Genomic DNA, 24,871 nt, shown 5'->3' with positions numbered 1-24,871 from the left:
TTTTTTGCGGTACGCGGGCCTCTCACTGCTGTGGCCTCTCCCGTTGCGGAGCACAGTCTCCAGACGTGCAGGCCCAGCGGCCATGGCTCATGGGCCCAGCCGCTCCGCGGCATGTGGGATCCTCCCAGATTGGGGCATGAACCCGCGTCCCCTGCATCGGCAGGCGGACTCCCAACCACTGCGCCACCAGGGAAGCCCCCTATTTTTTAAAATGTTTTAAAAAATTAAAAAAAATTTTTTTGAAGTATAGTCAGTATACAATATTATATGTTACAGGTGTACAATATAGTGATTCATAATTTTTAAAGATTATATTCCATTTATAGTTATTATAAAATATTGGCCATATTCCCTTGTTGTACAATGTATCCTTGTAGCTTATTTTATACGTGCTAGTATAAACCATCCCATTGTAGCTTATTTTATCCTTGTAGCTTATTTTATATCCTTGTAGCTTATTTTATACATGCTAGTTTGTACCTTTTAATCCCCTACCCCTATCTTGCCCCTCCCTACTTCCATCTCCCCACTAGTTTGTTCTGTATATATGAGTCTGTTTCTTTTTCATTACATTCATTAGTTTGTTGTATTTTTTAGATTCCACTTATAGGTGATATCATACAATATTTGTCTTTCTCTGTCTGACTTATTTCACTTAACATAATGCCCTCCAAGTCCACCCATGTTGTTGCAAATATCAAGATTTCATTCTTTTTCATGGCTGAATAGTATTCCATTGTGTGTGTTAGGTTGCTTCCATATCTTGGCAATTGTAAATAATGCTGCTATGAACATTGGGTGTGTCTATCTTTTCAAATTAATGTTTTTGTTTTTGTTCTGATATATACCCAGGATTGGAATTTCTGGATCGTGTGGTAGTTCTATTTCTGTTTAACTATTTTATTTAGATACATATTTATTTTTAATAGTTGATACATGCATATCATATAAAATTTAAAACAAATACAGTGAAATGTAAGTCTTCTGCCTCTCATTCTCAGGAGGAGATCACTCTTTTAAGTTTTTGTGTGTTGTTCCTTAGATAACCTATGCCTTTATGAATATACATACGCGTAAACCCCCACCCTCACAAATGGTAGAGTGGCATACTCATTGTTCTTTGTGTCTTTTCTTATTACTTAAAAAGATATTTGATATTATGGATCTGTAGTTTCAGAACGGCTTTATTCTTTTTCATGGTTTCTTAGTATTCTGTTGTATCAATATAACATAAATTTTCTCTATTTGTATATGAATTGACATTGAAATTGTTTCTAATCTTTTGGTATAGTTTTTGACTAGTTTTGAAGTGGCCAGATTTGAAATCAAGGTTTGCAAGGTATGTGTGGGCACAGAGAGAGAGAAGGGCCATTATAATGATTGAGACAAGGGAGGAGGATGAGTAGGAGAAAAGCTGGAGAGCTAGGAGAATGAAGGAAGAGAAAAAGTGAAGGAGAGAGGAGTAAAGGATAGGAGTGAAATAGCCCAGGTCTTTCCAAGGCAGATACTAAAACCAGCCTCAAGCTTTCTATTACTGTCTTGGAACCAGATGGTTCCAAGTTATTAGCCATGTGATCTTGGGCAAGTTATCTGTTCTCTCTGTGCCTCCATTTCCTCATTTGCAAAATGGGATAATAACACCTCATCATATGTTAATAACACATACAGCTATAGGTACAGCATCCATCCACATTGAGAAAGCTTTCTGCACCCTCCACCCCCAGCTTTGCTCTTATTCAGCCTTTTATAGCTCAAGTGTACTCCTCTACAAAACCATCTAGGTTGCACCAGGAGCCCCACTTCTGTATCCTGTACCTTTGTCTTAGATTTCACCTCATTCCTTTGAAATTCCCATATCTAATTATTTACCCCTGTCTGAGGGTGGGGAACCATCTGTTGTAGTGTCTTGTATAATTTAGTTTCACCCTGCAACCACCACTAAAATACTTAGCACAGTGCCTGGCATATAGTAGGCACTTGATAATGTTTGACCTAAACTGAAGAAAGCCTTGGGCCTTAGGAACATTGAACCTAGAGAAATGCTAATCTTTCCACCCTTTTCCCCACCGCCTAATTTTCATTCCCTGAGGCAACCGTTTTTCCTCGGTTTATATAAACAAATATATATATATATACACACACACACATATATATACACCCCCACACATATTTATATATCTCCCCTCTTTAAAAGTAAAACAGTAGCATACTCTAAACATTGTTATGTACATTGTAGTCATCCCAAAAAGGAATGAAGTTCAATTCTGTGGGAACTTCACCCAAATGAAATTGTAAGCATTGTTAGGGTTTTGTGTAAGACTCTTGCTGGAGCGTGGATAGGTGTGATTGGTGAGTCTACCATCTATCAGTTACAGTGAGATTGTAACAGCATTTTTTCCTGCACAACAAAGAAGCTTTGTAAATAAAATTTTAACATTTTGGAAAAAAAGGTAGGTACCATTTAATTTTTTTTAAATTTTGAGATAACTGTAGATTCACATGCTGTTGTAAGAAATAATATGGAAGAATCCTGGTTACCTTTTACTCATATTTCCCCAGTGGTAACATCTTGCATAACTATAGAAAAAATCAAAGCCAGGAAATTGACTTTGATACAATCCATCCACCTTATTCAAAACTCACCAGTTTTACATGTACTTATTTATGTGTGTATTTAGTTCTGTGCATTTTCATCACATGTATAGATTTGTGCGATCACCACCACAGTCAAGATACAACAGTTATATCACAAGCCTCTCCCATGCTACTTCCATCCCTCCCACCCTTTTTAACCTCTGGCAACCAATAATCTGTTCTCCATCTCTATGATTTTGTCATTTTTAAGAACGCTATGTAAGGAATTCTCTGGCGGTCCAGTGGTTAGGACCTGGCACTTTCACCGCCAGGGGCCCAGGTTCAATCTCGCTGTTTGTGGAAGTAAGATCCTGTAAGCCGAGTGGCGTGGCCAAAAAAAAAAAAGAATGCTGTGTAAATTCTCTGGTATGTGACCTTTGAGATCGGCTTTTTTTCATTCAGAATAATGCCCTGAAGATCCACCCAAGTTACTGTGCATTATCAGTAGACATTCTCTTACATAGCCATATTATAGTTCTCAAATTTAGGAAATATAACATTGATAAAATATTATTATCTATAATCCATATTCCAGTTATACCAGTTGTATTAATTATACTCTACACTATTGCCACCATTGCCCAGTCCAGTATCACATTATGAGTATGATTGTCAGGTCTCTGTAATTTTCTTTAACATGGAACAATTCCTTTTTTCTTGTCTGTAATAACTTTGATATATTTGGAAAATACAGATAAGTTTATGTTGTAGAATGTCCCTTTTTTGGGTTTGTTGTTCTTCATGGTTAGATCCAGATTATTCATTTTTGTCAGGAGAACCATGGAAATGATATTGTATATCCCTTAGCATATGCATGATGGCAGTTCATTCCATTGTTGGTCGTTTTAACTTTGATTACTTGATTAAAGTGATGTCAGCCTGATTTCTCCATTTAAAGTTATTAATTTTTGCTTTTGTCATTGATAAGTATTTTCGTGGGAGGATACTTTGAGTCCAAGTAAAGACCCTGTTTCTCATCAAACTTTCACCAGTGTTAGCATCCCTTGAGGGTTTTTTTTGTACCTGAATTATTATTATCATGGTTGCAAAATGGTGATAAACTTTTAAAGGCCAGCAAAAAGGCAAAGCTGACTTCCACTTGAGCATCCAGTTGACAAGTAGAAAAAACAATTCTTTCTTATATATATGTTAATAATATAAAAGCAAGCCTAAAAAGGCAAGGGGTAAATTGTATAGAAAAGGATAATAAATTTAGACCCTCCCCAAGAGTATAATTTTTAAGAGAAAAATGTTACAGTAAGGGGTAATTCTTTTATTTTTTAATTTTAAAATTTTATTTATTTATTTTTGGCTGCGTTGGATCTTTGTTGCTGCATGCAGGCTTTCCCTAGTTGCAGCAAGTGGGGGCTACTCTTCGTTGCAGTGCGTGGGCTTCCCATTGTGATGGCTTTTCTTGTTGTGGAGCATGGGTTCTAGGCGCGTGGGCTTCAGTAGTTGTGGCTCGTGGCCTCTAGAGCGCAGGCTCAGTAGTTGTGGCACACGGGCTTACCTGCTCCACGGCATGTGGGATCTTCCTGGACCAGGGCTCAAACCTGTGTCCCCTGCATTGCCAGGCGGATTCTTAACCACTGCGCCACCAGGGAAGCCCAAGGGGTAATTCTTGAGAAGTTAAGATTGGATCGTGAATTACGGAATGACAAAAGCATGTTTGAGAATCTGAAGGCAGAGGTAGTTAAAAAAAATTTTTTTAGGACAATGTTAGGTTTACAGAAAAATTACAAAGATTGTCCAGAGTTCCCATATACTCTGCATCCAGTTTCTCCTATTATCAACATTACTGTGGTACATTTGTTACATTTAACAAACCAGTGTTGATAAATTGCTATTAACTGAAGTCCATATTTTATTCATATTTCTTTGGTTTTTACCTAATGTGTTTTTTCTGTTTTTGCATTTCGTCCAGGATACCACATTGCATTGAGTTGCTGTATTTCCTTAAAGGTCCTCTTAGCTGACAGTTTCCAGACGTTCTTTATTTTTGAAGACCTTGACAGTTCTGAGGAATACTGATCAGGTGTTTTTGCACAGTATCCTTCAATTGGATCTCTCTTTATGATTTTAAAAAAATGATTAGACTGTAGTTATGACTTTTTGGGAGGAAGACTACAGAGATAAAGTGCATTTTCATCATATACTATCAACATGACTTACATTGTTGATGTTGAGGGTGATCACCTGGCTGATATGGTGTTTGTCAGGTTTCTCCATTGTAAAGTTATTGTTTTCTTCCCCTTTTCATCTTATGCTCTTTGAATGAAAGGCACTATGTGCAGCCCACACTTAAGGAGAGGGGAGTTGTGCTCCATCTCTTTGAGGGGGGTGTGTATCTACATAAATTACTTGAAATTCTTCTGCATGGGATATACATCTCCTTCCCAACTCCCATTTATTTGTTTGTTTAGTCATTTATATTAGTGTGGACTTGTGGATTTTTATACTTTAGGTTATAATTCAATACTACTTAATTCTGTTGTTCAAAATGTTACAGCTTGGCCACTGGGAACTTTTTCAGTTGGCTTCTGTGTCCTTTTGACGTTGTTGTTGTTTTAGCACTTTCTTGTACCACAAGATGTTCAGGGCTTATCTTGTTTATTTCCTTCTTCACTCCTAGGATCAGTCATTTCTCCAAGGGGCCCTGGTTCCTTTCATTGGAGGATGGTATTTAGAAACTTAAGATCTGAGCACTGTGTGCTTATTACTACTAGGGTATCCTTGCTTCAAGGCCTTCTTGGCTGACAGAGCAAGGAAATATGTGAATATCTGAACCTGTGAATATATAATTTCTATGGATATTTCTTTTATTGTGTTTATTAGTTTTTAACTTTTAATTTTTTTGCCATGCTGCGTGGCATGCGGGGTCTTAGTTCCTCAATCAGGGATCAAACCCATGCCCCCTGCAGTGGAAGCGTGGAATCTTAACCACTTGACCACCAGGGAAGTTCCCTTGTTTTTAAAATTTTAAATAAATATTTTTAACCATCTCATTTCATGTTAAACTAAACATGAGTTTCTACTACCAACTCTAAATCATCCCAGCTTCTTGTTGCTTAACTGTGCCACTGCAGTGGTAAGTAACCTGGCTTTTGGTTTTCTTAACAGTGTCTTTCACAGAACAGAAGTTTTTAATTTTAATTAGTCCAACTTACCATTTTCCCCCCAATGGATCGTACTTTGTTTTTCTTTTTCTCCTTTTAAAAAATTTTTTGGCCATGCCATGCAGCACGTGGGATCCTAGTTCCCCAACCCAGGATCGAACCTGTGCCCCCTGCATTGGAAGCACGGAGTTCTAACCACTGTACCGCCAAGGAAGTCCCTGGATCCTGCTTTTGATGTTGGCTGGAAAACTCATAGTGAAACCCAGGGTCACGTAGATTTTCTCCTGGAAGTTTCATAGTTTTGCATTTTACATCAGAAATAGCTTTTTGAGCTTCTTTTAAGTGAGAGATTTTTAGTAGTTGAATAAGTAATATATTTTGGCTTTTTTTCTCCCTTTAATTTTTTGGATGAGATATAGATGTCAGTCTTAAGTTTCATGGTTAGAAATGGTGAAATGAAATTTTAGAACTTCTTTAGAGGTGAATAAAAAGTTCTAATAATTTCAGAATTGAATTACCATATGTCATATGGAGAAAATGAATCCATCTTTTCCCAGCCGTTACTCTGATTGAGGGTACAAGACATATACAGTAAAAATCAACATTAAGAGACAACATATAGGGCCTTCCCTGGTGGCCCAGTGATTAGGAATCCTCCTGCCAATGCAGAGGACACGGGTTCGATCCCTGGTCCAGGAAGATCCCACATGCCGTGGAGCAACTAAGCCCGTGGCCACAGCTACTGAGCCTGCACTCTGGAGCCCGTGAGCCACAACTACTGAGCCCACGCACCACAACTACTGAAGCCTGCGTGCCTAGAGCCCGTGCTCCACAAGAGAAGCCACTGCAACGAGAAGCCCACACACTGCAACAAAGAATAGCCCCCGCTTGCCGCAAGTAGAGAAAGCCCATGCGCAGCAATGAAGACCAAACGCAGCCAAAAATAAATAAATAAATTTATTAAAAATAAAAAAAGAGAGAGACAACATATAGGGTAATGTTTAATTGTGTTTTAAAAAACCCTAAAATTCTGAGGAGACCAAGGTCAATGTGAGCTAGACTAGTAAGGGAAGGCATCCTGGAAGCCAGACTTGAATTTGGTCTTGAAGGACTTGGCGATAAAACTTTCTTAATTGAGGGGTGGGACAAAATATAGATTGTAGGCAGTAAGGGAGCTAGTGGGGAAAGACAGATGGAGATAATCTTGGCTGATGAGGAAAGGAGAAAAAGGATGGAAAGAAAGCAAGGAGACACATGTGAGGTGTGTGTTTTTGCATTCAGACGTGAAAGATCCGATTGGTAGAGGGGATTGAAAATGCCCTTTCCTGCACTTGGCAGGAATCAGATGCCTCAAGTACAGGAATTAGATGCCTCAAGATGCTGGATTTTGTGGGTTTTTAAACAAATTTATTGTTTTTGAACAAGTAGTACACTCCTATGATTCAAAATTCAAAAGGAAACAAAGAGTGTACAGTGAAGTCTCCTTTCTGCCTGTCTCCCAGCTACCCAATTGGCATTCCTTGAAGCAACCAGTGATTACAAATGCATTTTTCCTAAGTGCTGTATAAGCAAATATATTCGTATTTATATATCCCCCTTCTTTTTTTTTAAAGAAACAAAAACATAGCATTCTCTAAACATTGTTCTGCACATTGCTTCCTCCCCCACACTTAATGTACCTCTACTTAATGTAATGTGTCAACTCATTCATTCCTGGGGTGCCTCTTTCTGCTGAGCATGTATAGTTATCATGTGGCTGAATGAATGAAACAGTGATAGTCCTCTGAATGTTTCAAGTCTGAAAATCACTGAAGATTTTAGAAACAAACCACTGATGTGCTTATAATTGTGTGTTAACATTTCTATCTCTTAGTCTATATAGAAACTGTTGCCCTGCTGATTGAATTAAGGAAATCCTGATTCTTTTTGTAAGGGGAAGAATCCTTTTGAAATGGGAAATGGACTTCCTAATGCTGATTTTAATACTTGCTGAGTTTTATTTTTTTTGTTGTTTTTTTTTTTTGCGGTATGCGGGCCTCTCACTGTTGTGGCCTCTCCCGTTGCAGAGCACAGGCTCCGGATGCGCAGGCTCAGCAGCCATAGCTCACGGGCCTAGCCGCTCCGTGGCATGTGGGATCCTCTAGGACCGGGGCACGAACCCGTGTCTCCTGCATCGGCAGGCGGACTCTCAACAACTACGCCACCAGGGAAGCCCCTCTTTTTTTTTTTTTTTTTTTTTTTTTTAAGAACTGGCTCTGGGGGCTTCCCTGGTAGCACAGTGGTTGAGAGTCCGCCTGCTGGTGCAGGGGACACGGGTTCAAGCCCTGGTCAGGGAAGATCCCACATGCCGCAGAGTGGCTGGGCCCGTGTGCCACAACTGCTGAGCCTGCGCTCTAGAGCCCGCGAGCCACAACTACTGAAGCCCGCACGCCTAGAGCCTGTGCTCCACAACAAGAGAAGCCACCGCAGTAAGCCCGCGCACCATAACAAAGAGTAGCCACCACTTGCCACAACTAGAGAAAGCCCCGCACACAGCAACAAAGACCCAAGGCAGCCAAAAATAAATAAATAAATAAATTTATTAAAAAAAAAAAAAGAACTGGCTCTGGAGTCAAACTGCCAAGCTTTTTTTATTTTTATTTTTATTTTTTTTACGGTACGCGGGCCTCTCACGGCTGTGGTCTCTCCCGTTGCGCGGCACAGGCTCCAGACATGTAGGCTCAGCGGCCATGGCCCACGGGCCCAGCCGCTCCGCGGAATGCAGGATCCTCCCGGACCGGGGCACGAACCCATGTCCCCCGCATCGGCAGGCGGACTCAACCACTGCGCCACCAGGGAAGCCCCAAGCTTTTTAAAAAAAAAATTATTAAATTAATATTTTTTTGGCTGCGTTGGGTCTTAGTTGTGGCACTCAGGATCTTTTGTGGTGGTGGGTGGGCTTCTCTCTAGTTGTGGCGCGCGGGCTCCAGAGCGCGTGGGCTCTGTAGTTTGCGGTACACAGGCTCTCTAGTTGAGGTGCATGAGCTCAGTAGTGTGGTGCGCGGGCTTAGTTGCCCCGCGGCATGTGGGATCTTAGTTCCGTGACCAGGGATTGAACCCGCATCACTTGCATTGTAAGACGTATTCTTTACCACTGGACTACCAGGCAAGTCCCCTTACTGAGTTTTCTAAAGGCTGGTGCTCAAAGTATGCTAGGAAAGAAATTGCAGAAATTAAGAATTCTTAAGGAATTGTGTGTCATGCATTTAATGACCAGATTTTAGCTAATTTTATAGAGATGTTCTTAACAGTTGGTGAGAATATCAAATGAGAATAATAATCATTGTTGTATCCACTTAATTTAAAGGCCGTATGAGGCTTTTCTGTTTTGGGGGAGGGGGCGCGTCAGGTGGCAAGCGGGATCTTAGTTGCCCGACCAGGGATTGAACCCATGTGCCCTGCATTGGGAACTTGGAGTCTTAACCACTGAACCGCCAGGGAAGTCCCTGAGGCTTTTTGAATAGGTCACATAATAAATAAATAAAAATGAGAATGTAGTGAAATTGTAGTGAACATAATGGATAATAGTTTCTCTCCCCTTCAGAAAAAAAGCCTGTTTTTTTTCCCTTTTTTTTTTCTTGGCCATGCCATGTGGCTTGCAGGATCTTAGTTCCCCAGACAGCGATTGAACCCAGGCCATGGCAGTGAAAGCGCTGAGTCCTAACCACTGGACCACCAGGGGACTCCCGGAAAAGTCTGTTTTCTAAACTATGCCATTATTATTGTTCTGTGAACCTTGTTCTAAGAGTATGCCAAAGTGAATGTCTTTGTGTGGTACCATATTTACGGGTTGTGGTTCCAGTGAAAAATATGTCGTGATTTTAACTACTAAAAGTTTAAGTGATCTGCTTTTATAAAACATAATAGGAACTGGGAAATTATTTTAATGACTATTTTCTAAAATATTCACATGGCTTTTTCTCTTTAAGAGGTCAAGTAATTTGTCTAGAAAATGTGGTAACAGTATTAACCTGTGTTGTAAGTGATTTAACAGTAATTGAATGCTTTGCTAATATGATGTGGAATACTAGTGAGCTGACTCTGGTCAAAATTCAGACCTTTGGAATGTCAGATTTGTTATTCCAAGAGGTTGGGGCTTTCCTAGGCATGCAAGGTAGAGACTTCCTGAAAATTATGGCAGAGAGACTCTGCATTTTAGAGCTTTATTTTACAGTTGAGAATGGAGACCTAGAGAAGGAGGCCGCCACCTCTAGGGTGTGCAGGCTGCAGTGGCTTCCCTAGGGCCACAGGCTCCTTTAGCTCTGCATTGAATTTACCCTTCATGCTTGAGAATTGTTCCAAGAGCTTTTCTCATCGACTTGGTTAGTGTGACATCCCACCCTAACCCCATCCCAGGCCTTACTTTAAAAGGATTTCTTTTTCCCTGGCACAGGTACTTCTTCAGATACCCAGTTAATGAACAAACCTAGAGATATTGGTTGAGCATTGAGGTATTGGGCTAGGTATAAGTGAGAGAGGCAAATATGTGTCCTATCTTCAATGATGTTATGATGTTGTTTAATTGGATTGGGAGGGTGATGTTCATTCATAGAAATGTAAGGAGGCATTGATTTGAAATCAAACAATGCAAATAAAGACAGGAAAATATGTTTTTCATATTCTAATTTGGTTGACAAAATTTTAAGAAATTCATAAGCTGGGAATGCCTGTTTGATCCTTAGTCTGGGGATGCAAAGTTGAAGAAAGCTCATGGCTTGAAGGAACTTTAAGAGAGACAGACAAATGAACAGATAATTCTAATACTGTGTGTTACATGCAAATAGAGCCTCTTCACGGTATTATGGGAGGCATAGAATGGAGCAGTGATGATTTCCAATAAACAAACAAACAAACAAACAAAAAGAATGGAGCAGTGGTTCTCAAAGTACAGTCTGGGGACCTCTGGAGGTCCCCGAGCTCTTTCTCAGAGATCTGCAAGGTCAAAGCTATTTTCATAACTTAAGACATTATTTGCTTTTCTTTTGCCCTTATTTGTTTACCAGTATACAATGGAGATTGCCAGAGGCAATATAAATTGTGTTATCTCAATAGACTGGGTGCAAAGCAGAGATGAGAATCTAGCTGTCTTCTATTAAGGCAGACGTTAAGGAGATTTGCAGAAGTGTAAAATTGTATCACTCTTCTCACGAAAGGTTTTCTTTGAAAAAAGTGGTTTTTAAAACTAAAATATGTTTAAAAATAAAATGTTTTTAAGTAAACATTTTATAGGTTTACTATTTTTTACATGAATAAAAATTTAAAATCCTTGGTTTTAATTTCAAATTCAGTAAATATTGATAGATATAACCTACATAGACAAGAGCTTTTGAGTCCTCAGTAATTTTTTTTTTTTTTTTGCGGTACGCGGGCCTCTCACTGCTGTGGCCTCTCCCGTTGCGGAGCACAGGCTCCGGACGCACAGGCTCAGTGGCCATGGCTCACGGGCCCAGCTGCTCCGCGGCATGTGGGATCTTCCCGGACCGGGGCACGAACCCGTGTCCCCTGCATCGGCAGGCGGACTCTCAACCACTGCGCCACCAGGGAAGCCTCTCAGTAATTTTTAAGAGTGTGAAGGGAAGCTGAAACCAAAAAGTTTAAGAACCACTGGAATAGAAATTTCTAAACTGGTCTTCAGGAGAGAGGTGGGCAAGGAAATATTCCTGTGGGAGGTGATACCAGGGCTTAGTCACAGGTGTTTAAAAATCTGCCAGCTGTAATGTAAAGAGGGAGGGAGTTTCAGAAAATAGGTAGGAAGAGGTGGATCACAGAAGGCCTTGTATGCCAGACTGAGAAGTTTGTTTCTTCTCCCATAGTCAGAAATAATAGTTTCTAAAATATGTTAATTTCTAACCTTACATATGAAGTGCTATTGGAAGCTATTTTACTATATATGTATTTTTAAATATAAGGAGGTTAGAAGATTGTGTTTTTGATTTTATTTGCTAAATTGGCTGTCAGCATTTTGTATATCAAGGGTGTTCTTTGCTTACAATACTATTTAACATTGACAACAGATGAATAATCTGTGACTTCAAGTCCTTAAAGAAATTATTGTATTTCCTATAAAATGTGGGTTTCAGGTAACCATTTGTCAGTGATACCAAATTCTTTTAAACTGTTCTTAATATGTCAATTATGGTTGTAAGTTCTGACAGACTTTCTTTTGAACCTAGAGATTAAGTTAATAAGAAAACTCAGAGCCGAATGTTCAAATAGAGGGCCAATGAGAAAATATTAGAAAAGCATATATCTGATAAGGAATATATATAATAATATAAAGAACATTTACAACTCAATAATAAAAATTTAAATAATCCAACTTAAAAATAGGGAAACTGGTTTGAATAAATGTTTTTCCAAGGAAGATATATAAAAATGGCTAATAAGCACATGAACAATTGCTCAACATTATCAGTCATTAGGGAAATGTAAATTGAAACCATAATGAGATGTGCTTCACATTACAAGTATGGCTATAATCAAAAGATGGGCAGTAACAAATGTTGCATGTGGATTTGGAATCCTCATACATTGCTGGTTGGATTGTAAAGTAGCGCATCTGTTTTGGTAAAGCATTTTGTCAGTTCCTTAAAATGTTAAACAGAATTACCATATGACACGGCAATTCCACTGCTAGGTTTATAGCCAAGAGAATTGAAACACATGTTCATACAAAAACTTGTACATGAGTGTTCAAAGCAGTCTTATTCATAATAGCCAAAAAGTGGAAACAACCCAAATGTCCACAGCTAATGAATGGATAAGCAAAATGCATTTTATCCATACAGTGGAATAGTATTCAGTCTTAAAAAGGAATGCAATTCTTATACATGCTGCAGTATCGATGTTCCTTGAAAACATTATGCTAAGTCAAAGAAGCCAGTCACAGAAGACTATGTATTGTATGATTCCATTTATATAAAATGTCCAGAATAGGCAATTCCATGGAGAAATATTTGAAACAATTTCAGACTTAATAGAAAAGTTTAAAAAATAATAGAGAGTTAAAGTTACATGGATTACAAGCTATCCTCAAGAGTTTTCGTATTTTCCTGTGGAAGAAAAAAACATGTAAATAATAAATGAGAATTGCAAGTACTGTTAAGTATTATGAAGGTAGTAAAGTGGTAGGGAATGAACCAGGTTACAATCTTAATTGTGGTGGTACACAGGAAACTTCTTAGAAGAGGTAACTTTTGAATTGAGACATGGATGTTAGAAGGTGGTAGATGACCTGGGGCAGAACATTCTAAACTGAAAGAATAGCAAGTGCAAAAGCACTAAGTTAGGAACAAAGTAAGTGTGAGAGGAACAAAAAGCAAATCATTATGACTAGAAAGAAGTCAGTGAGGAAGAATGGAAGATGAGGTCAGAGGTAGACGAGTACCAGATCATAAAAGGTCTTTGTAGTGCATCGTTGCAACTCAGGTAGGGTTACAGTGGGAAGTTTTGTAAGGTTTTTAAGCAAACAATCGGAGTAATCTGATTTCTGCTCTGTGAGGTACATTGTAGTTACTCTGACACAGATAAACTGTAGAGCAGCTAGAGTGGAGACAGAGAGACTGATTAGGAGGGTGCTGAAGCAGAACAGCCCAGAAATGCTGATAGTGGCTTTGACCAACGGTCCCCAACCTTTTTGGCACCAGGGACCGGTTACATGGAAGACAATTTTTCCACAGAGGGTTGGGGAAGGGGGTGGTTTCAGGATGATTCAAGCACATTACATTTATTGTGCACTTTATTTCTATTATTATTACATTGTAATATATAATGAAGTAATTATACAACTCACCATAATGCAGAATCAGTGGGGCCTTGAGCTTGTTTTCACTTACCACTCACTGATAGGGTTTTGATATGAATCTGCAAAGCAGTTGATTTATTATGGTCTCTGTGCAGTCAGACCTCTCTCTAATGATAGTCTGTATTTGCAGCCACTCCCCAGCACTAGCATAACTGCCTCAGCCCCACCTCAGATCATCAGGCATTAGATTCTCATAAGGAGCACGCAGCCTAGATCCGTCGCTTGCGCAGTTCATAGTAGGGTTCACTCTCCCATGAGAATCTAATGCTGCTGCTGATCTGACAGGAGGTGGAGCTCATGTGGTAATGCGAGTGATGGGGAGCGGCTCTAAATACAGATGAAGCTTTGCTTGCTTGCCCGCCTGCCACTGTGCAGCCCGGTTCCTAACAGAGCATGGAGTGGTACCGGTCCATGGCCTGGGGGTTGGGGACCCCTGGCTTAGACTGAGGCTGTGTCAGGGACAGTGGGAGTGTTGGTTGAGTTTGATATGTTTTGGCTGGTAGAGCCAGTTTTTTTTTGTTTTTTTGTCTGAGATGTTGTTTGAGGGGAAGCAGAACAGGAGGATATCAATAGTTTATACTGTTAAAATATTGGAAACAATCTAAATACCCATAAACAGTGGTATATCTACACAGTGAAGTACAGTCCAGATGTAAAAAAAGAATCAGGAAGATCTCTGTGAACTGATACAAAGTAATTTCCAGGATTGTTAAAGAAAAAAAGCAGAGTACAAAAGAATAACTATCTTTTATGTTAACTAGGTTAACTAGGATGTATTTAAAAGGCATCCTTAAAGTTTGCTTTTCTCCTTGTTTCCCAGCTTTTGCCAGTATTTGATAAAATTTGAAAACCCATTTTGAATTGTAAACACCTGTCTGTCGCACAATTCTTAGGTGTATTTGAATAGTTGATTATTCTGTTCTCTGCTTCCTTTTCCTCAAGCCACATGGGACAGCCCTTATTGGAATGTCTGTATCAGTTAGTGTTTGAGACTCTGGGAGAAATGCTTGGTCCCTATAACGCTGTCTACCTTCTTAGAAAATGTTATATATACTTATTTCTTGTTATCATTATATCTCATAATTTCTTTAAAACAAAAAATGAACAAAAGTTCATAAAAATTTAGCATTCCAACAGCAGCTGTTTTTCTACTTTATTACCATTTTTTTTGTCGGGGGGGGAATGCCATGTGGCATGTAGGATCCTAGTTCCCCGATCAGGGATCCAACCTGTGCTCCCTGCTATGGAAGCATGGATTCTTAACCACTGGACTGCTGGGGAAGTCCCTTTATTAACTTTTAGTAGACATACTTAACTTTTTATTGATTGATTGATTGTGGTACGCAGGCCTCTCACCATTGTGGCCTCTCCCGTTGCGGAGCACAGGCTCCGGATGCACAGGCTCAGTGGCCGTGGCTCACGGGCCCAGCCGCTCCGTGGCATGTGGGATCTTCCCGGACCGGGGCACGAACCTGTGTCCCCTGCATCGGCAGGCGGACTCTCAACCACTGTGCCACCAGGGAAGCCCTAGTAGACATACTTAACTTTTTACATAGGTTTATGTAACACTTCTAAAGTGATTGAGATGTTTTCTTAGTATTTTCAGTGATTCTATATGTATGAAAGCTTTACATCTAAGATACTGATATATTTCAGTAAGGAAAAGTGTTATTGGAGTTGCTGTTTTCTTCAAAACAGGGACTGAATGAAGTAAAATGCCTTTGGGGTTAAGCAGAACATTAAGTGGGATTTTAGCTACACGTGTAGTTTCTTTAATTCATTCAGTGAACATTTTTGATTACCTGCCCTAATCAAAGGCATTTTGCAGGTACTTGGATTGTAAATATGAATATGACTCTCTACTTGCTCTGAGGGATCCACAGTCCTGCAGGGGAGATAAGCAAACTAATATTTGTAATGCACTGTAATAAATGAGTTACATACAAGTCATAGCAGGATCCCATGGGAGTGAGCCTTGGGGGATCAGAAAGGGCTCTAGAGAAAATGCCACCTGAACTGGTGTAGGTGCGTAGGAGCTGGCCTGATGGACAGACAGCAGCATCTGCACAGAGGCTTGCACCCCAAACTCTCTCATACTTAATCTTGTCGTTACCAGAATTTAGTCAAATAGTGTCTTGCATTTTAGGTAAATGAGAGATGAATGATATAATTCAGTATGGAGGACAATTCAGTATAGGGATTATCTTATTGTTTTAGTTTAAGGAGGAGATACTATTGGCGGCAAACACTAGATGCCTCCCTTTTGTACATTCCCTTATTTATTAGACCATGATTTAGTTATTAGGGTGAATTACTGGTGAGTAGAAAAGACTAACCCCTGGACTTACCAGGTGAGAGTGTGAGAATCCTTAGGTGAGGCTTTTGTTCAGAAGAGACATGAGGCTTTATATAACTGTTAGGGGAGAGGAGGTTGACCCTGACTCTGAGAGAAGCAAAATGGAATTTTGGAGGAAACATACTTTCTCAAGGAAAGTAGTATTAGAGATCTTGGGCTGATGACTTAGGCCAGATAGATGTGTTCACACTACAGACTTCAGTGAGATGGATAATGTTGTTGCCTCAGTTACAGAGACAGTAAAAGAATAGTTTTTGTCATCGTGTGTGTATGTTGATAGTATTTGGACCCTATTTTGGTTTATTAATTTACTAATCTATGTATAATAGTAATAGATTCCCATGGGATTAAAAACCTTTTCAATATAAGAAAGTTAAACAGTAGAAACTTTCCCACCTCTAGCCCTCAGCCACCCTGTTCCTATTTACTGCATTCCTCCAACACTCCACTCTGTCCTGGAAACTATTTATTATCCTCTTAGGGATTCTTCTAGAGTTTCTTTACATAAATAAAGGCAATAAAAGTACAGACACTTTTTTCTATCCAAAAAACTCACCAACTCCAAAGGTAGCGTATTATACCCGTTGTTCTGCAGATTGGTCTTCTTACCCTCCCCTTTGTACATTGTGTTTTTTACTTAACAGTGGAGATCTTTACCAAAGATCTTTCCATAGAGTATATAGTTTTGTTTTGTTTTTTAACTTGTATGATTTCCCTTTGGATAATTTATTTAACCAATTCCCTGTTGGTAGACGTTTGGCTTGTTTCTGGTTTTTTATTATTGTAACAGTATTGCAGTGAACTACCTTGTACATATGGCATTTTGCCCATATGCAAGTATATAATTATGGAATAAATTCAGATGTGGTATTACTAATAAAAGGCCATATATCTTTGTAATTTTGATAGATATTGCTAAATTGCCCTTATGTTTGGACCCTGACTCTCCCACCAATGAAAAGAGATAATGTGTGTTTCTCTCCCCCTTCCCCAGCTTTATTGAGATTTAATTGACATATAAGATCATGTAAATTTAAGGTGTACAGTGTAATGATTTGATACAGGTATATATTGCAAAATATTTACCACAATAAGGTTACATAATTCACATACTTACCATTATGTTGTTGTTATGCTGGATGACGTGTATTTCTTCACAGCCTTGCCAACAATGTACCATGGTAAACAGGTTGAAAATTGTGTAGTTTTAATTTGCATTTTTCTAATGCGTGAGGTCGGGAGTCTGTCCATATTTTTAAGACTCCCCCCACCCCGTGTTCTGTGAACTTAACTATTTCATGGGGTTTTTGAAGCAGAAATTGTTATCCTTATTTATACTTTTTTTTTTCTAATTCAAGTGTAACATATGTACAGCAGAGTGTATAAATCTTAAGGGTGTAGTGAGGTGGATTTTTTTATAAGCCTCTGACACTCATTCTGGATGTTTTTTGGTGATTTTTACCAAAAGATGTCAACAAAGATTTCAGACTACAGCCAGGATATATATTCTTTTTTCAAATGGTCCTTACATGGTTTGTGTACTAAAATATTAAAGGTTGTAGTTGTCTTATTAGGACATCAGGAAAAAGAATCAAGTTCACATGAGGCATTCCTGCTACCTGATAGTGACTGTAAGATGCATTTCTATATCAAAGGTGTTAAAATGTGGAAAACACTTCATCTTAAAAATAATGAAATATGTTAGATAATGCCAGATTGATTTTTCCTTAGAGGTCATACTAATTTACACTGTCACCAGGAAGGTAAAATGTTTTGGTTATTCCACATAATCTCGAACAGTTGATACTGTCAGATCTTTTTGTCAGTCTAACAAATGCGATATAGTGGTTCACTATGTGTTTTTTCTTTTAACTTTTTTCAGTGAAGTATAACACATACAGTAAATGGCAAAAAATCATCAATATATAGTATCATGATTTATCACAAAGTAAACAGATCCATGTATGTAACCATCACCAAGAAGTAGAACACTGCCAGGAGACCAGAAACTCTGCTTTTGTGTACCACCTCCCACCCCACTCACTTCTGCTTGCTTCCTTCCCAGGGGTAGTCACTATTCTGACAGCTAACACCCTAGAATTAGTTTCGCCCATTAGTTTTTGCCCTATATTGTGTCAAATTGGTTATTATTTTTTGCTTTCCTTTTCTCCTTTCCCTTTTAAATAGATATTATTTTTTTAGAGCAGTTTTAGTTTTACAGTATAATGGAGCAGGAAGCACATAGAGTTCCCATTTATCCCAGCCCCCGCCACCCCAGCCTCCTCAGCTGTCAACATCCTGTACCAGCAAATTGGTTATTTTTGAGTTGACTAATTACCTTACTTTTGGAAAAGTAAACAGTCTGATACACTTTGACATCATTCTAAAATTTGTTTTATAACATTCCTTTCACTTTAAAAGCATATTATTGACCTTATTTCAAAAGAAAAGAAGCCAAGACTAGAATTAAATTATTTGCTTCCTAGCCAAATTTTATTTTGAAGGTTCCAAATGAAAAAGATTTTCAACTTTAATAACAACAATCATGCTCTCCTTTGATTCCTGCTAATTTAATGAAACTTGAAGATTTTTCAGCCTTTTCTCCCTTTTTTTTAAACGTAAAATGTTCTAACCAGATGGTTGAAATTTTTTATTAAAATTTCTGACTTGGAGTATTACTGACAAATGTAAACAATTCCAGACTTGGCATGTGGCACAAGTTCCAGTCCAATTTGGTTTTTTAAAATTAATTAATTAGTTTGGCTGCGTTGGTCTTAGTTGCGGCACGTGGGAGGTGTGTGGGCTCTTTGTTGTGGTGAACGGGCAGCAGAGCATGCGGGCTCAGTAGTTGCAGCGCGCCGGCTTAGTTGCCCTGCGGCATGTGGGATCTTAGTTCCCTGACCAGGGATCCAATCTGTGTCCCCTGCATTGGAAAGGCGGATTCTTAACCACTGGACCACCAGGGAAGTCCCTCCAATTCAATCTGAGTGGGCTTGCCCAGAAATGAATTCAATGATAATGATTAGGATGCTACTATCACAAAGGTCATAAAGTCCTGAAATGTTGTTTGTGAAGAATGGGCATAATGGCTGAGAGGAGAGAGCTGTGAGCTCACTGATCCTTGGAAAGCACTCATGAATTAGGGCTCAGATGAAAAGGCAAAGCCATAAAGTTTTATGAAGGCTATAGGATTTTCTCAGTGAACCAGAAAACTGACTCAAAAAATGATTGATATTTTTGACTACATTAAAATTAATGTCCATCTAAAAACACCGTAAGGAAGATGAAAAGATAAACCACAAACTTGGGAGGAAAATTGTAATATATGTAATAGAGAATTAGTGTCCTGAACAGGGCCACCTTTATGGATGTACAACCTGTGCAGTCATACAGGGCCCCACACGTATTTTAACGCTAAGCTGTTACTGTCTTGAAATTAATTTTTGAATAAGTGGCCCTGCTTTTTTATTTTGTACTGGGCACTGCAAATTATGTAGCCAGTCCTGGTCCTGAATATACAAAGCATATTATTTCATAAGAAAAAGACAATCCAATTGCCTAAAAACTGTGAACAAAGGAATGCAGAAACAAACATGGATCATTAATAAACTTGTGAAAAGGTCTTCAACCTTATTAGATCTTCAACCTAATCAAGTACAAACAGATTACAGTGTGATGCCATTTTATGTGTTCTGTATTGCTACAAATTAAGAAATCTGACTCTACCAGGTATTGGAGAAGGTGTGTTAGCGATTCATATACTGCTGGAGAATTGGTAAGGTGATTCAGTTGAAGACATGTTGGCATTTTTGGTAAACTTGGGAATTTGGATGTCCTATGTATAACTCACCAATTCTCCACTTCTGGGTTTGAAGCCTAACCCTTAAGAAATTCTTCTGTAAGTGTACCTGGAGACTTGTATAGTAATGTTGATAAAAGCAAAAAACTAAACCATCCAAATGTTTGTCAACAGAGTAGATAAATACACTGTGGCATATTTATATAGTGAAATACCATATAGAGCAATGAAAATGTAACATGGATAAAGCTTAGAAAAATATTGAGTGAAAAAATTCAAGTCCCCGAAGACTTGGTATGCCGTGATAACTTAGCATACCAAGTTATCAAGCTGAAAAAGGGAGCAGGGGATACAGAACTAAACAAAATATTGTTTAATGACATAACACATATGTGACAAAGTATGTTTTAAAAAGTAGTGGAATAATAAATATTTAGGATAACGGTTGGGAGGAGAGGAGCATGTAGGTAATGTTACTGATGTTCTTACGTGGCGTGGTGATTTACAATTTACAGTGTTCATCTTAATGCTTGCTTACATTCATCTTTCCATATATTTTGTGTGTGTCAAATATTACATTAAAGAAGAAAAGGGGAAAAATGAAATAAGCTGCTCATGGTTAGCAGCTTATGATCCAGTTGGAGGAATGGGTTGGGAAATAGAAAGAAAACTAGCATATTACAGAAAAGTTTTCAAGAAAGAGGAGGTAATCTACATAAGAGAATCCAGATAGTTGCACAGGACGTCCACTTAACTCCCTTTCAGCTGTAACGTTCTGTAACTTAAATATTGTGGTTCATGTGTTTTCTATATTTTCCCCATATTTAAAAATACAGTTATAAGCAATTATGTCATATAAGTAGTAAAATTATTTTTAATTTAGTCCATTTAGGTGTTAATATCTTTTATCTTCACCCTTTTTGGCAGCGTATCTTCTAATCTGAAAAAGTCTTCCATGAAAACTTCACTTTTAAAAAATAAGTAATGCCATCTGTTTTCCTAAAAGACTGAAATGGGGGCTATCATTTCAAGGTAAGTATCCAATTTCGTATCTTTAATTACTTATATCATTTTTTCAGAAGTTAAGTATAGAAGGAAGATGTGAATCTTGCTTAGATCCTAAATCTTTTAGTTATTCTGGGGTGGGGATGGGAAGGAAGTCCTAGGCCTTGTTTTAAGATACTCAGGTACTTAGGATTATGTTTACCACAGATTAAACCCAACTTCATGAAGGAGAGAGGAGAGGTCAGTAGTGTTTAAAGCTTTTTAGAGAGGTTGAAAACTGAGAGCCTTTTGGATATGGCAGTTAGGAGGTCATTGCTGACCCCAGCAGAGGCCATTTCAGGACAATGTTTGTGGCTGAAAATAAGTTTGCAGTAGAGTAAAGAGTGAAGAGAAGGTGATAAAGTGAATATTTTAGCTCTAAAGTGATTTATTAAACCAATATATGGTATGTACTTAGGATGCAGCAGTCATTTGCCCAAGCACTGGAGTTATAGTGTGACAATATATATCTTTGTTTAAACCTCTTGTAGATAATTTAATGCCCAAATATTTTTTCTCCAACTTTATTTAGATATAATTGACGTAAAACATTGTGTAATTGCTGAACTATCTTATGCCATTTTTTACTCTTGTCTTCTGTATGATAAATTACATGGTCTACCCTAGTTATACTGTTAACGAGGGCAGATATTCCCTGCCAGGGGAATGTTAACTTGTGTGTTAGACTGGGCTGATAGTCTAGCAGGCAAGTTAGGTGCTTAGCGGCACTTGTCACTGTGATAAGTGATGCAAAAGTGAAATAATGACTACCTGAATGAGTGGTGGGAGTGGAAGCTGGTTGTCTGTGAGTTCATTTGGCAGGATAGATTTCAAAGGTAGATTTGGCAGGGAATATGGAAGAAAGAAATCATATATATGAATCCAAGATTTTGAGTGGCTAGAAGTATGATGGTACCATAACATAAGCAAGGAAACCACAAGGAAAGACTGGTTATTAGGGGGCAAGTAGATGGGACTATAACATATGAATTCTGTGAGACACATTTTGATTTTGGAGGTACAGGTAGAACTTTCAGAATATCTCCTTAAATGTGGAAATATGAGACTCAAATTTAGAAAAAAGATAATTTAGGGCCCGAAGATACAGATTTTGGAGCAATTCACATAGAGTTTAAGCTGTGGAAGTAGATAACATTTCCAGTATCCTAGCAGAGAGAAAAAGGTAAAGCACAGAACTTTAGATGTTGTTAAAAAGAATCAGTAGAGGAAAAATAAGAGGAAAGGTATGAATGTATTGTGTCTTTCTTTGAAGCATAATAAAGAATTTCAAGGAGAGGTTCTTGAGAGGGATGAGATGCTTAGAAAGATTAAGGATTTTAATACCCTAGAAGTGCATTAAATTTAATTAAATTCAAGAACCCCTCTAGGGCATTAATATAACCTAATAATAATTATTAGGTTCATTATGTAGTAAAATAAGATAATAATTATTAAGAGTTTCTTGATAACTGAGAGAACAGATTGAGTAGACCAGGATGAATTATAAGAGGTTAAGTAAGTGGTTTTACAAAATACAAAAAAGCATGAAGTATAAAATAGAATGTTTTTCAAGAAGTTTGTGCAGGAAATGAGACAGTGATCATTTTGAAGAGTTAGCCACATAGAAGATATTTTAGCATTAGCACTTGGTATATTTTACGTGAAAGGGAATGATCCATCAGAGTAGTTTAAATATGTAGAATAGTTTAAATATTAGAGTGATTAATTGCCTGAAGGAGGTAAGAAGGTTTGAGATCAAGGACCTGGGCAAAGGGCTTAACTCTTACGAAAGAGTAGCAGCCATTCTGCTTAGAAACCAGAGGAAGGGAAGAGAGGATGAATCAAGGAGTTTTTAGGCAGAGAGGAAGAAAACTGTAGAATTTCTTATCCTGCTTTTCAAAATAAGATGGGGATTGAGGTTATCTACAAGGCAAATCGTTAATCAGTGGTGGGGTTGGGATTCTGGAAGGAGAAAACATTTAGGAAAAATGTTATAGGGTAATTTCCAACTTCAGCAGATATTCATTGAACACCTGCTTTGTGCCAGGTGTGTTTTTATTTATTTATTTTGTTGAGTTGGGTCTTAGTTGCAGCTCGCTGGCTCCTTAGTTGTGGCATGTGAACTCTTAGTTGCGGCATGCATGTGGGATCTAGTTCCCGGACCAGGAATTGAAGCCGGGCTGCCTGCATTGGGAGCGTGGAGTCTTAACCACTGCGCCACCAGGGAAGTCCTGATAAGTTTTCTCATGCAGCCGATCGTTGAAACGAACAATAAAAATACCAAATTGTAATGTGATCTGAGGAGGGCAGTTGATAAAGTGACTTATTGGCTACTTCTGAGGAGGTGACTTTAAGGTAAGGTATGAAGCACAAGGATTCAGTCACTTGAAAATAAAGCTAGCATGAAAATCTCAAGGTAGAAATGAGCTTGATGTATTTGAAGAATGGAAAGAAAGCCAGTGTTCTGGAACAGAGTGGATGAGAACCATAGAGTCATGAGATGAAGTTAAAGAAGTAGGCAGGGCCAGGCCATGTTGGTTCTTATGGCCATGGTAAAGAGTTTAGACTCAAGGAAACCTTTTAAGGAAAGGTTTTACACAGAAAAGTGTCATGATATGATACATGTTTTAAAGATTCCTCTGGCCGCTTTATTAAAGATGGACTATAGGAGTACAGGAAAAGCAAGGAGGTCAGTTAAGAGACTGTTAGAATTGACCAGGTCAGAGACCATGGTGGAGGAACTTAATATGATCACCAGGATAGGATAGAAAGGATTGTTGACCAATCATAAAGGCTAGTTCAACATAAACAACTTGACATGGCAGGCAGGGTGAATTTAGCTAGCATAACCTTTAAGATGGAAATGAGAAATTTGGCATTGGTGGTTGGAATAACTGTCTATGGAGATACAGGCTTGGTAAAAGGTAATGCACAAGGGATTGGAGGCCATGATTGGTTCAACACATATTTATTGAATAATATATTCACCTCCTAATATACCAAGAACTGTGCTAGCTGCTGGGGTTATAACAGTCACCAAAAACAGAGGCTCCTTTCTCATGGAATTGATGTTCTAATGAGGGTGGGGAAGATAAACAGTAAGTAAATATATACTGTGTTGGATGGTAATCAGTACCATTAAAAATATATTAGGGAAATGTATTAGGGAAAGGTAGATATTGATGGGGGAAGGGTAGGCTTACTGTTTTATAAGGTGTGATTAGGAAAACTCTCTCTAATTAGTTGACATTTGGGCTCACAGCTCTAAGTGAAGTTAAGGGAGCAGACCAGGTAGATATTTGACTTAGGGGTGGGGGAGCTGAGGGTGGACTGTACTTGATGTGTTCTAGGAGCAGTAAGAGGGCCAGCGTGACTGGAATGGAGTAAGTGAGGCAGGAGGAAGTAGAAGCTGACATTGTGAAGGTAGAAGAGCTAGAGTCAGGTTGTAGACTTTGGGTTTTCTTCTTTTTGATGGTGGAGGTGCAGATCCAGGGATGAGGATACAGGAGGGGTGAAAGGCAAGGCTATGGCTGAGCAGTGTAGCTTGTGGCTAACCGTGAGGCCAGATGTTTGAAGTGTCTGAGGCAATGATAAGAGAAGGGGATGTACAATAAAACAGATTTTTTAATCTCACAAGGAAGTAGGAAGAGTAGAGAGAAAGGTGGATTGGATGCATGAAGGCCTTGTAGTTCCTGATAATTAAGTTTATTTTGATTTGGGTTTTTTTTAATTAATTAATTTTTTAAAATATCTATCTATCTATCTATCTATCTGGCTATCTGGCTGCGCCGGGTCTTAGTTGCAGCATGCGGGATCTTTTACTTGCAGCATGCGGGATCTAGTTCCCCGATCAGGGATCGAACCCTGGCCCCCTGCATTTGGAGCGTGGAGTCTTAACCACTGGACCATCAGGGAAGTCCCTGGATTTGGGCTTTTTTTTTTTTTGCGGTACGCGGGCCTCTCACTGTTGTGGCCTCTCCCGTTGCGGAGCACAGGTTCCGGACGCGCAGGCTCAGCAGCCATGGCTCACGGGCCTAGCTGCTCCTCAGCATGTGGAATCTTCCCAGATCGGGGCATGA

At 38.8% G+C, this 24,871-nt stretch overlaps 1 protein-coding gene across 3 annotated transcripts in view; it reads left to right on the top strand.

Moving 5' to 3' along the window:
* PIK3CB (phosphatidylinositol-4,5-bisphosphate 3-kinase catalytic subunit beta) overlaps positions 1-24,871 on the top strand; it is a 195,775-nt gene that overhangs the window by 25,869 nt on the left and 145,035 nt on the right. For all 3 annotated transcript variants that reach the window (XM_027091692.1, XM_027091695.1, XM_027091693.1), the window contains exon 2: positions 20,676-20,780. The gene's annotated coding sequence lies outside the window, so the exon portion shown is untranslated. The remainder of the gene's footprint in view (positions 1-20,675; positions 20,781-24,871) is intronic.

This window comes from Aethalodelphis obliquidens, unplaced genomic scaffold (genome assembly GCF_003676395.1).
Source record: "Aethalodelphis obliquidens isolate GAN/ISIS:26980383/991018 unplaced genomic scaffold, ASM367639v1 scaffold72, whole genome shotgun sequence".
NCBI classification, from domain to species: domain Eukaryota; kingdom Metazoa; phylum Chordata; class Mammalia; order Artiodactyla; family Delphinidae; genus Aethalodelphis; species Aethalodelphis obliquidens.
This window is presented reverse-complemented; position numbering and strand designations above follow the sequence as displayed.